Source organism: Hirundo rustica, chromosome 10 (genome assembly GCF_015227805.2).
Source record: "Hirundo rustica isolate bHirRus1 chromosome 10, bHirRus1.pri.v3, whole genome shotgun sequence".
Taxonomy (NCBI): Eukaryota; Metazoa; Chordata; class Aves; order Passeriformes; family Hirundinidae; genus Hirundo; species Hirundo rustica.
In genome coordinates this window covers 4162051-4174350 of record NC_053459.1, presented here as the reverse complement: position 1 = coordinate 4174350, position 12300 = coordinate 4162051, and the positions used below count along the sequence as shown (strand labels likewise).

Genomic DNA, 12300 nt, shown 5'->3' with positions numbered 1-12300 from the left:
TATATTTATGTGAAAATGTTTCTCTTTGAAGAAAAGTTGCTCAACAATGTTTCAACTTTGTTTTTATTCAGGAATTTTACAGAAGGAAATCCTCAGGCCTATATTGTGCAGAACTTATAAAATAAACCTCTGATTGAGCTAAGGAGACTGGCAAGTGTCCCTGTGGCTGTTTTGTACCCGTGTGGGAATGTTGTTACAATCTTGACAAAGATATACAGAGTAGTGGTGGCTTTCCCATCCCTGGAAACATTTAAAGCCAGGTTGAACAGGACTTGTAGCAGCCTGGGACAGTGGCATGTTCCTCCCATGACAGGGGATGAAATTGGATGGTGGTTAAGGTCCGTTCCAACCCAAACCAGTCTGGGATTCTGTGCAACAGAGTTCTTAAAGCAGACGGAGAAAGGTGTGTTCATCCAGGAGATAGCAAGTCTGACTTGTCCAGGAGAACATTACTGAGAGGCCCAGAGCCTGTAGAACTTCTGCAGCATGTGTCTGCGCAAGAATTAAGTAGGTGTTATTGTATTAAAATAAGAAAACAGATAAAGAAGGGTTAGGAAGATAAAACCCAGCTGCAGGATTAGGCCTCTGTTCCTCTTCCTGATTACCCTACCTTTGAAAGCAGAATGCTGTTTTGTAGCTTGCTGGGCTTTACCCATGTTTTTTTTTAATTTTATTTATTGTTTTTTCTAGGCCTTTGGTCTAGAAGCTGTTCCTGCAGAGGCTGTGGTGTTGATCGTGGCCTGTGAGACTGCATTTGGAATGGGAGGGAGGGCCCTGGTCAGTAGGACCGCTTGGGGAAGGGATTGAAGGTGACTCAGGACACCTGGAGCTGGTCTCTGGCCTCCAGGTGTTCTTGCTGGACTGGTCATTAAGTCAAGAATCTAGTGGTGTGTCAAGAATCTAGGGCTTGCTTCAAGAGCTCTTTCCATTTTAGAAATTACTAGGTTTAGAAGAACAGTTTTGGGTCACTAGCTTATCTTCATGTGGAATTACACCTGAGAGATTTGTATTTATATTTGTATTTATCTGTCTTTTAGCTCTTGAAGAAATCAGATTTTTAGGATATAAACAATCTATTAAAACCTTGTGATTTGCATTCCCATCTTAAATGGAAAGTCCTGAATGCCTAATGACTCTAGTTATCTTTTTCTGCATCTTCCATCTGTGAGCTCATGTTGCCCCTTAGCTCTTAAGGTGCAACTTCAGTGGAAGAAAATCAGAAAGTCAAGTTGGAAAAAGAGGTATTAATAGATGAGCAGGAAAAGTTCCAGCTGAAGCAAAGAGAAAAATTGAGTTGGTAGAAGATTTATATGTTTAAGGTTTTTAATTGCAACAAGAAGTAATCAGGCTGTGTTAGTGTTCTCAGTTTGTTTGATTAAAAAAAAAAAAGGTGTATTAAAGTTCAAATAGTTAATTTTTCCATCATTTAGGTGATCTTTGGTGCTTCTACCTATACAAGCTCTGACATTTTCCCTTGCAGAAGTCCAGGAATCATTTCTGGTAGCTGCCATCTAATACAAATATTTTTCTTTGATGATGCTGTTAGACTTCACTTGTCTCTCACGACTGGTTCTATGCTGTTGAATCTTGCATCTGGTAGATCTTTCAAGCCTCAAAGATACCTACTAATATTTTGCAAATCATTGCTAGATAAATTAGCACGTAAGTAACTTAAGTGCACCTAGGTGCCCGTGTGGGTGCAGAGGGCTGACCTTGGCCACAGCTGCCTGGCCTGTGGGAGCTGGCTGTGTTGCTGAGGCAGCGAGGGAAGCATGTCACTCTTTTGTGAGGAGCAGGGGTTGGAGCTAGAGGCACAAAAGAGGCACTTGCAAAGCAGCAGGCAGAAAAAACAAAAAAAAAAAACCAAACCAAAACAACAACAAAACCCCAAAAACAGGGAAAAAAAAAAAAAACCACACCAAAACAAACACCCCCCCCCCCCAAAAAAAAAAAAAAAACCAACAGGGAGAAACCTGAGAGAAAAGATGGACCACAAAAGGCTCATCTAGAGGAAGTCATAATGAGTTTCACTTCAGTGGAAAAACAGCACTAGAAGAAGGGAAGGGATTGGTGCAGTGGCTGCAAGACACAAAGAAATGGTGACTCACAGGAAAAGTTTTGCCTTTGAGAGGTTTGAGTAGCGCAGTCATATTTATGCGACCTCCCTTAAATGTTGTTATTTAATTTAATTGCAAAATAAAATGGATTTACTTGTTGACGCAGAATGGAAGTGGTACCAGATTCTCTTACGTTCCACAGCACAATGTCTGGAACCGTTTTTCAGCAACAGTTTTGCTTTTTTACTGATGATTTTTCAGTGATGAGAGAACCACTTGGGAGAATTTTGGGGATGGAACAGATAGATTTATTTAGCATTTAAAAAAAAAAAAGGAAGAAAAGAGACACGCCCATCCCTCCCTCCTGAAAAAAATACCACAACGAAAAAAAACAAACCTGAAAACAAGGAAACAAAGCAAAACCAAGAAACAGAATTCTATAAGGAATTTGCTTATAAATCTACGTCAGTGTGATTCTGGTAAAAGTATCCACACATATAATTGGTATGTATGCCACATCTTTTACCTGCATGAGAAATACCTGTGAAGGAGAGTTTCTGGGAGTCCTCATATCATGGTAATTGACACTTGTGTGCTGTAGCTATGAATTCTGCAACATCCCAGCAAATAACTGGATTTTAAGGAGGAAAGACTTGGAACCCTATTGTGTTTTGACTATTACAATCCTGTTTGGAGGAGGCAGGACCCAGCCTTCTCTCTGTGTTATTGAATTGATAGTTGGTTGTTGAGATCTCAAAGCCCATCAAGTGCTGTCTGACCCCAGGTCACAGGTCAGGATTCTGGTTTTACAGGAAGATTACTGGTATCATCTCTCCCAGTAAATACCATGAGGCAGGTATAGCTGGCTGTCACAAAGGTAACCTCTGGCATATTTTTTATCAGGGATTGGATAACTGGAATAATCTTCTTACATCATTCAAATTTCAGGCTTGGTTCCAGGTATTGGCACACAGCATGGGCATCACTCCCCCATCCCTTTTCCCCACCCATGTTAGTTGACTGGTATTTCAGAGGTTTTATGGCAAGTTGCTGAAAAATCTGCAGAGGCTTTTTTTTCAGAGTAACACTGACTGCCTTGATGGCCAGTGCTCAATTCAAGTACTACCACCTGCTATAGCATCACTTGCTAGTTCTCTTCTGCTTTTTTGTAGTCTCTTGTTTTTGTCTATCCCTGCATTTCTGGCACTGGAATTTGAACTGGAGATTTCACAAAATAAGCTGGATTTTTGCCAAAGATACGTGACAAATCTAGGGCAGGCTGTGTGGCTGGAACAGGGACTTTGGGCATGGGATGGGTGCATGGTTCGAGTTAGGAAAAAGGAAGAGAGTAAGGGACAAAGGCAAAGCCAGGGAAAGCCACAGTGAGGCAGGAGGCCAGGAGTGATTGTAGTGGACTTAGTACTGCTTGCCCCAGGAGTTGGGAGGTATCTTGTGTCTCCAGTGGGCGCTGGAGATGGTGTGGACAGCCTGACTTCTCCTGCCCTTCCAAAAGAAGAGAGCAGGGTCCTGTTTGTACACCGGGCCCCAGCTGTTTCCATTGCTCAGGAGAAAGTTAAGTTTGCTGTTATCTCTGTGCTAGTGATAAAGTTGAATGTAAACCTGTCTGGAGCAGTTGAAAGCAAAGCTGGAAAGAACAACTCCCAGAGCAGGCAGGGTGAGAATGGGAATGGAAATATATTATGGTTGACCTGCTGTGCCTACGCCTTTGTTTTCAAAGTGAATGCTTCAGCAGTTGGTGCAGCGTGCTGGGATTTAGGTGTTTGGTCTTACAAGGACCCTCGGAATGTCTGGAGAATAGCAAGCTGTAGGTATATGACTATTGCTTAAAAAGTAGAGCTGGTTATGTAGCATTGAAGAAGCTTAAAAGTGAATTTTTACTCTTGCTCTTATAAATAGTTTCATGAAATTAAAATCCTGAGTAGATGGCTCCGTTGCTTGCAGCATAGCTGTGGGTCAAATGAGAGCAAGCAGTGAGTATTTGCAGAAGGTTAGAAGTTATTCCAAATTTAGGAAACATTACCCCTCTATTTTATTTGAAAACTCATCTTGCTCAGGACACCATTCTATTAATCCAAAAGACAGTAACCAAGTGGGTGGAGGACTGAGCAGCATGAAGTATGAAAACAAAAAAACTGTACCCAAAATGGTTCATGTCCTGTTCCAGTTCAGCCCAAAGATGAGCAGGGTAGAACTGAGAATGATTCAGTTATGAAAAGGGATTTTAAGCGTAAAATAATATTATTTGTAACAATTAGGGGGAATAGTTTTACTCTGAGTTCTCCCTATCCCTCTTTCTTTCCTTTCATAGCAGGCTTAGAGTGGCCTTGCAAATTTGGAAGGGAAGACTGTCTGGGTTTTTCACTGTCAGTTTAGATCACCGTGATGTAATTCTGTCTAACACATGAAGAGCCTTTTGCTTGGCCTAGTAGAGATTAGGAATTAGTGCTTGTCTGTGGCTATGCTGAGCCCCTGTTGCATGTGCTATGAATAGGACAAAGGGAAGGCAGTGCTTAAATAGTGGGGGTCAGAGCATTGCTTTTCCAAAGTGGCTGTTGGAATCAGATATTTACTTTAATGCTTTTTCAGAGGAATTGTTGCCAAACTGAAGGTGGGGTTTTCTTCATTTTTAAATAGTTCTGTCCTGCTCCAAACAAAGCACTAGTCTCCCCGCAAGTTTCAGGCTTTTATTCTTTCAAGTGTTTTGTTTGTCACAGTAACGCTGACTTTTCTGGGTTGTAGCTTCAAGCTGCTTATTGCAGCTGAAAGATAGAAATAAAGAAAAATAAAATTTACAGAATTAGAGAGTCTCGTGAAGCCATGTGACTTGGGAAATTGAATTCAGAGCAAACATACCAAAGTGCATACAAGTTTATAAAAATGGAGCTCTGGCATTCTCTTGGGTCTTCGTTATCCAATAAACATTATAAACTGAGGAATCTTTAAAGTCTTTCAAGGAGCCTTGAACAACTTTGCTGAGGTTTTTTTATATAATACGTCAAATTAAAGTAGCTAAGCAAGATTAAAAAGAACTGTAACCCAAACAAAACGGACAGAACCAAATGTCTGTTTCCATTTTTGCTTAAGTTGCAATTTTTCTGCTCCTCCCCTGAAAAGTGGCATTGGGGGGGTCTCATTTAGTTTGCCACCGTTCTTTTTTCTTCATTTTCTGTATATATTTATCTGGTCAATGTGAAAAGCAGTGGTTGTTATCATCTTTATAAACTGCTGTAAGCAAGTACTTAAATTTTGCCCTGCAAAACATCAGCTTAAGAGTATCTGGAGGAGTAGTGGGTCCGGTGACAGGTTTGAGCTAAGGGATACAGTTGACTTTATGTTTTCTCAGTATATGACAGTTAATGTGGAAAAAAGTAAGTTTAGGGCTTGCAAATCCCTTGCCTTTTCAGGCTAGGTGATGTATAATGGATGAGAGCTGCTGGCAGCATTTCTTTTAAAAAATTGCCACGTGTTCATTTTATATTGCAGTGGCCAGTGGAGAGAGAACAGGAGACACTGAAAGGTAAACAAAAGAACTTCAACCCAGTAGCCAAAGGAGAATGAAGTGAAAGTTTCCATTTGAAGAACAGGGGAAAAAAAATAGTCATGCTTTGTTCTACTGTTCTACAGTATCTCCAAAATCCTTGTTTCTTGGGTAACTGGGGTATTAGCAGGCTTTGGGAAGCACCTCTCAGCTCGCTAATTGTGGAAGATTTTTGTTGTTGTTCTGCAGTGTAGAATGGCAAGCAATGCTGCAGCAGCACTCTGAAAGCACCTGGGAGTGATAAGTGCACAGTGTAGTGGTAATTTAAACTAAAAAGCAAGTTCAGATCAGCATAAAGAGCCAATATTGAATTTTGTAGTTCTAACTGCAAGTAAGAAACCTTTTTTCACTGTAAGTAAGACACCTTTTTTCACTGTAACAATAGTCAGGTATTGGAATAGGCTGCCCAGAAAGTTTGTGCAGCTCTGAAGGTTTTCAAGACCTGAGTGAGCAAAGCCCTGAATGCCCTGGTCTGACCCTGCTTTGAGCAGGTCCCAGTGACTCTGACCTCCATGTGTTGCCAGATATTCTGAATTTCTGTAGTTTCTGTGCTGTTCCCACTTTCCAGGCAATATATTTTGAATCTTTGTTTTCTGAATCACCTTTTCCATTCTTGAATCAAAACAGTGTTTTGCTTTACTGTGAAACTGGAAGATACCATATTTTACTTTATCCCTCATATTTATTCCTCGTGAAAATGTTTATTGGCTTGCCAAGGCCAGGAACATGAAATTTGCTTCTACTCCTTAAAAATTTTACTCCTTTGCAACTTCTTGAAAGCCAAGTTTATATTAAATCAGATTTCTCTCACAGTGCAAGTGGAAGGGCAGACTCAGACTGGTCCTCTGTGGCTTCCTTCTGCTTTGCTTTTGAATTGATTTTATTAAACTGTCCATTGATTTTTTTTTTTTTTTCCTTCCTCATTCTCTGAAAAGGCATTTGTTTTGTCACAGCACCTGATAGCCAAGGATCACAGCACTCTGAACAACTTGAAATGAAATAATGAGTCCACAGAGAAAATCATGATGCTGTGGGTGCACAGCCAGAGCAACCAAGAGAATTTTACTGGTCAGTTCACCAAATCTGCAGCAAATCTAAAAGCAGAGCTTGATTCTCTTTACTGTTTTTGTTTTGTTTTGTTTTTGTTTGGGTTTGGGGTTTTTTGGGGTTTTTTTTCCCAGTAAATCTCATTTCCTCAGAGTGTCCCTGTGTAAAACCAGCAGTCAGAAGGTCTGATGCTCCTTGTTCACACTATAGCTCTGTCCACACCAGTAAGTTGTTCCTGTTCTTCCTACCTGTTCTGCATGCCCCTTGTTATAGAGCAGCCTGTGATAGGCTAGAAAGGGCAGTGTATATGTGTTCTTTGCTAGCTGATGGTTGCATAATTTTATTGTCACAGTGCCCAAGAAATAAGTCCTTCAAAGACCCATATTTGTCTGAGAGCCTTGCTGAGTTTTGTCATTTTCCTTCAATATCCAGTCAGTTTTTCTCTTCCTGCAAAAGCATTGCCCTCAATAAACAATGTAGGTTACCAGGAGATAAACAAGCACCCACCTGGGGCCCTGTATTTTATACCACTCAGGTCCTGTGTGAGACAAACACACATAGTCACTCATCTTCCTTCCACTACCCTCTCTTCTTCAGTATCGCTCAGTGGTTGGAGCTGGGATTAGTGTCTAGGCTTGGGTAGATTTTTCTCCTTCTACCTGTAATTCTCTAATTGGGTATTTACAGTGGGCCTCTGAAGGTGGTGGGGCTGAATTGAGTACAGCCAAGGGGCAGAATTCAGCCTGCAGAATCATTTCTTCCCAGCACTGATGTGTGAATGGGGAAGCTAGGTGTCTGATATGCACATCCCTGGGACTTTTCTTCCTCATGGCAAATAAGTAAAAACTAGTCTTAAAGTCACGGAGACATTAAGCAATGTGGATTCATGTTCAGTCATTTCTTATGATGAAACTTTCTTTATTCTCTTAGCAGAACTATATAGTTTGACTCCTAACTTGAGTTTAACAGAGATTTTCTGTTGAAATGCAAATGTTCTGTCGGAAGATCCCCTGGCGAGCCGCAGCGATAGCTGTGGAGCTGAGACACGTGTCCTGCTTTGGCTGAGAACCTCAGGCGTACAAGTGCCCTGCATCCTGAATCCTCTTTTGCTTGCTTCTTTTAGTGTGATGCAAAGTATACCCCCAGCCCTTTTCTCTTAATGCCACTGGCAAGGGATGTGCTGAAATGGATGTTTTCAGGGGGTAGCCCTTTTGTGGTGTTCTCTAACTTGAGTGTGGGATAAGCACCCAGAGTACAAAAAGGGTGCTTATTTGTACAGTTTTAGAAATCTGGAGTTATATTTAACAGGAAATAAAATCACAGCACACACTCTTTGGAACATACTTGGGTTGCTTTCCAAATAAGGCTTTTGGTTTCTGGCAGGAAAAATAAGACTCTCTTATAACAACAGAAAATACAAATAGACTAGAAGAAGTGCTTTGCAAAATCCCAGCTCAGGCGAGGGCAGATGTGCCAGGAAAGACCAACCTTTTTGCTCCAGTAGTTCAAGGTGCAGTTTCCTTTCCCTTCCCTTCCCCAAGAGCTCTGGGGTGAAGTGATCGTGGAAAGCTTCTTAAGTTGTCAACCTTGCCTTCTCGTGGGTGAACACATTCCAAAAAAAACAAGCCCCAAACCAGTTCAGTGTTAGTTTTATCTCTGTGCGTGTTTGATGTTTTGCTGGTCCCATTTCTGTGTCCTCCCTCAGACTGGTGATATGAGCTGCCAGTCTGATAAGCCATGGAAACTATGCACTGCCCAATCCTTTACCCTTTCTGCCACCCTTTGGGAGGCTTCTTTTTCAGTTGTTCTAACAAGTCATGAAATTGGGGCCTGTTGTAATGCTGCCAAAATACAGGTTGGTTGAGGGAGAGAGGTAGGTTAGTGTTTGTCAAGGGGTTGGGTACCTTCTTCTGTCTCCATTCCCCTCAGCTACCAAAAATTCCTGCACCTGGCTTCTAGAGGAGCCATTTTACACACATCTCCATGACAAGTGTATTTTTAATTTATTTTTTAATGTGAGAGTGTATTTTTGGACAAGTAAGTAGACAGAACAGACCTGAACCAATCCCTTCAAACCCCTCTCTGCTCATATTCCATAGCCTCACTGAAGGAAAGGTATGGGATGGAACACAAATGGTTAATGTGCTGGTGGGAGCAGGAGTTGAAATAAGCCTTCTGGCACCCTCTAAATGTGCTTTTGTCCATGCACAGGACACTTACATACTTACTGAATGTGGGAGGAAAGGTGAGCTCTTCCCCCCACACACACACCTCTTTCCCTGTGGGAGATCCTCCTCTAAGGAAAACAGCCTGTGACAGGTGTCCTTCAGCAGAAATCATTATTTGAGGGTGGCACAAGGTGAGGTGCTCTAGGCCTTCCAGTAGCTTCTGGGACTGGCAGGCTTCCCTCCCACCACTTGCAACTGCAAATAAAGGAAGAGCAACAGGCAGAGGAAGATTGCCTCTTAAGCAGACCTGGAGAGGAAGCTGTGATAGAAGCCAGAAGTCCATAATGATCTGGCAACTCATGGCTGCAGCAGCACTATATGGAGAAAGCAGAGGAGAGCCATGCTGTTACCCTGGAGGCACAAGGTGGCATGTCCCCACAGAGAGCCCCTGCTAAACCAGATAATGAGGTGGAGTTGAGGGAGAGCGATGTTGGTGCCTTGGTAAGATGCTGGAGGTTGTGATGCCTCTGTTTTTTCCCTGGCACAGGGGATCGTGCTACTTACGTTAATTGGAAGTTCGAGTGCTGAGAGGAGCCTGCCTGCCTTGCACTGGAGAGATAAACACGAGGGAGCAAAAGCACCTGCAAAGCATCCTGCACCTTAAGCTAGGTTCTGAGTCCCAAATTACAACACCCTGCACTGCAGATGCTGCCCAGAGTCTGCAGTTGCTGAGGTTTGCCCAGGTCCCTGGAGCTCTGCTTTTGCATGAGCCACCTAATGCCTTGGTGAGCACCAGGCTGCCTGTGTGCCTTACAGGTGCTTGTGGCACCCGCAGCCCAGGCGGTTTGTGTCAGGGCAGCCAGAGCCAGCTCCTGGAGCAGATGTGACGTGGCAGCAGTGGTCACTGCCTTTCTGTGGAGAACCCCGTGCTTGGAGTGGTGTTCCTGCATCCTCACAGAGATAACAGGCTTTCTGAGGAGAGCCTGCGGTGGGCGAGGTAGATCACCGAGCTGCCTGGGCATGGTGGCCGTTCTTGACTGTTCTCCTCTGTTCAGCAGGCTTCCTGATTTCACCCACAAGTGTATCATTATTTATAATTATGAATTGTGTTAAAAAATTTAAGTGCTTTGATGATGTCCTCCCAGCCATAAGATAAAAAGAGGTGAAACGGAGAAATCTACTCTTGTTTATTAATAAGTAATAATTTTACTAAAGAATAAATACCATCCATGTTTCCATAAATACAGTGCATGAAATCTCTAAAATTTACTTCATGTAATCAAAAGCAGTTATCCCAAAGACCTCAATTTTTTGCAGTCAGGGCTCCACAGAGCAGCTTCTTTCATTTTGTTTGCTAGGATCTGGGAGTGCTCTCCTTCAAAGTGGGAATCAGAAAACCAGTCACTAAGTGTAAGTTATAAATTATGAGGAAGATTAATGCTGTGTAGGAATATGAGTTAATGCAAAAATCAGTTGAAATTCAATGTATTTTTACAGTGACGGGACAGGGTTTTTTCCTTGGGTCCTGAGAGTGCAGAGCTTATAATTAAAAACATCTATATTGCACAAAGTAATAAACATACTCGATGCAGGAAAGGAGAGTATTGTGCTTGATGGCTTGCCTTTGCCTTTGCCCTCCTTGACTCTTTCCCATTTCCAAATTAGAGACTGGAATAAGAAGACGGGTGAGGGGCTTTTTTTTTTTTTTTTTTTACTTTTCTGGGGGTTAGGGAGTGGTTTGGGGGGGGGATTTCTATGGGTTTGTTTGTTTGTTTGTTTTTCCCCTACCTTGCCCCTTCTGCCTGCCTGCAGCCTCACTCCGGGTAGCTGCTGCTGTGACACAGTCTGTGCAGGAGGAGGCGGATCAAGGGGCCACCTGGGGCTCGGCCTCTCTGTCCCTCTCCACTCGCAGGACCGGGCAGGAGCCCCAGGTGTTCGTTCTCTTCTCTAAGCCGTGGTTTTCAGGCTGATCAGAGCCCTCATGAGCCGCTGCTCACTGGTGAAGCCCGGTGTCACGCAGGACTAAAGTGGGTAGTCCTGAGCTCTGGGGCCGTTGCGGGGCCAGGTGAGGGCCCGCGGGCGTTTCGGTGCTACGGCAGCCGCAGGCCCCTCTGCCGCTGGGCTGCGGTCGGGTGGCGCGTTGCGGAGCGAATCCGCAGGGAAGGTGGAAGGGGCCTGTACCGCGGATATCAGCCGGGGAAGCAGGCGGAGGTGCGGTCCCGAGGGCGCAGAGCGGGCGGTAGCCGCCCGCGATTCGCTTCTCTCGCCGTGCGCCCCGCGGGAGTGGGGCCGCCAGCAGAGCCGCAGGCTCCCGGGCCGCTCGGCCGTGGTGGGGCGTCCCCGGCGGCGCAGGGCACGCGTGGCGGGCCGGCCCCGCCGGGAAGGGGCATGTCCCGCTGACGTGCGGGCCGGCGATTGGCAGCAGCCCGGCCTATATAGGCGGCGGGGCGGGCGCCGCGCCGTTCTCCCAGGAGCGCTCCGTTTCTCCAGAAGGGCGGGCGAGCGGGCACCGGCCGGAGTGAGTCACGGGGGACGGGGGGCGGCCCCTCCGCCGCGGCCGCGGCGCCGACGTGGAGGCTGGCGGGGCGGCCCGGCCCGAGGCGGCCTCGCATCCTCCCCGGGGCACCGACGTGTCGGCGCTGCCTGGAAAGTCCGCGCTAACTTCCCGCCGGCCGGGCCGGGCAGGGCAAAGTCCGGCGAGGGAGGGCATCCGGCGGCGGGAGGTGGGGAAAAGTCTGGCCCCGTGGCGCGGCCTCGGACGGCGGTGGCGTGACTGTGCCGGCCGGCAGCAGCTGCCGCGTATCGCCGGCGTTTGGGGCCGGCCCGACGGGGAGGCTCGGCTGCGTGGGGAGGGGGCGGCCCGGCCGGGCCGACGCGAGGTGTGGTTTCCGTCGTCGGTGGGAAAGGGTTAGCGGCGCAGGCCGAGGCGGCCCCACGCCGTTCCCGGCGGTCTTAGGGTTTGATTCCGATAGGAGCCAAAGCGGCCGGCGGCGAGCGTTCGTCCGGCGTTGGTCAGCCCGCGGAGCGCCGGCGCAACCCAGCCTCCGCGGGGCCGAGCGCTCCGCTCCTGCCGTGGCTATAGAAGGACTAGCGCCCTGGCCACCGTCGGCGGGGGGAGGTGCCAGGGCCGGGCCCGGAGCTGGCCGTGCCCGCCGCGCTACCGGCAGCGTTCCGGTGGCCGCGGAGCCTCGCTCGAGGCTGTCACCGGGCCCCGCGGCAGCGCCTGACCCCCGCTCGCCTGATGAGGCCGCCCCCGGCCTGCGACCCGCAGGGCCGCGGGGTGCTAGGGCTGCCGGAGCCGGGGCCGCAGCTGCCCCGTGGCACTGGCCGCGCCCCGGCCCCGTTCCCGCACGGTCCCGGTGCGCTGGGCGCGCCCCCGCCGCCGCCTCCCGCCCGGCCCCGCGGGGGGCGCGGTGACAGCGGGACCCTCCGGGCCCTTTAAGGGCGCCGCCCCGCCCCGCCGCCCCGC

General features: G+C 46.9%; 1 protein-coding gene across 3 annotated transcripts in view; it reads left to right on the top strand.

Annotated features, from left to right (window-relative positions):
• The window catches only part of HDLBP (high density lipoprotein binding protein), a 38947-nt gene that overhangs the window by 2935 nt on the left and 23712 nt on the right, over nucleotides 1-12300 (top strand). Inside the window, exon 1 of one of the 3 annotated variants that reach the window (XM_040074536.2) lies at nucleotides 11283-11349. The exons of 1 other annotated variant lie outside the window; for it this stretch is intronic. The gene's annotated coding sequence lies outside the window, so the exon portion shown is untranslated. Of the gene's footprint in view, nucleotides 1-11282; nucleotides 11350-11491; nucleotides 11555-12300 lie in introns of those variants that run through there. One more of the 3 variants, XM_040074537.2, reaches the window with a different exon arrangement.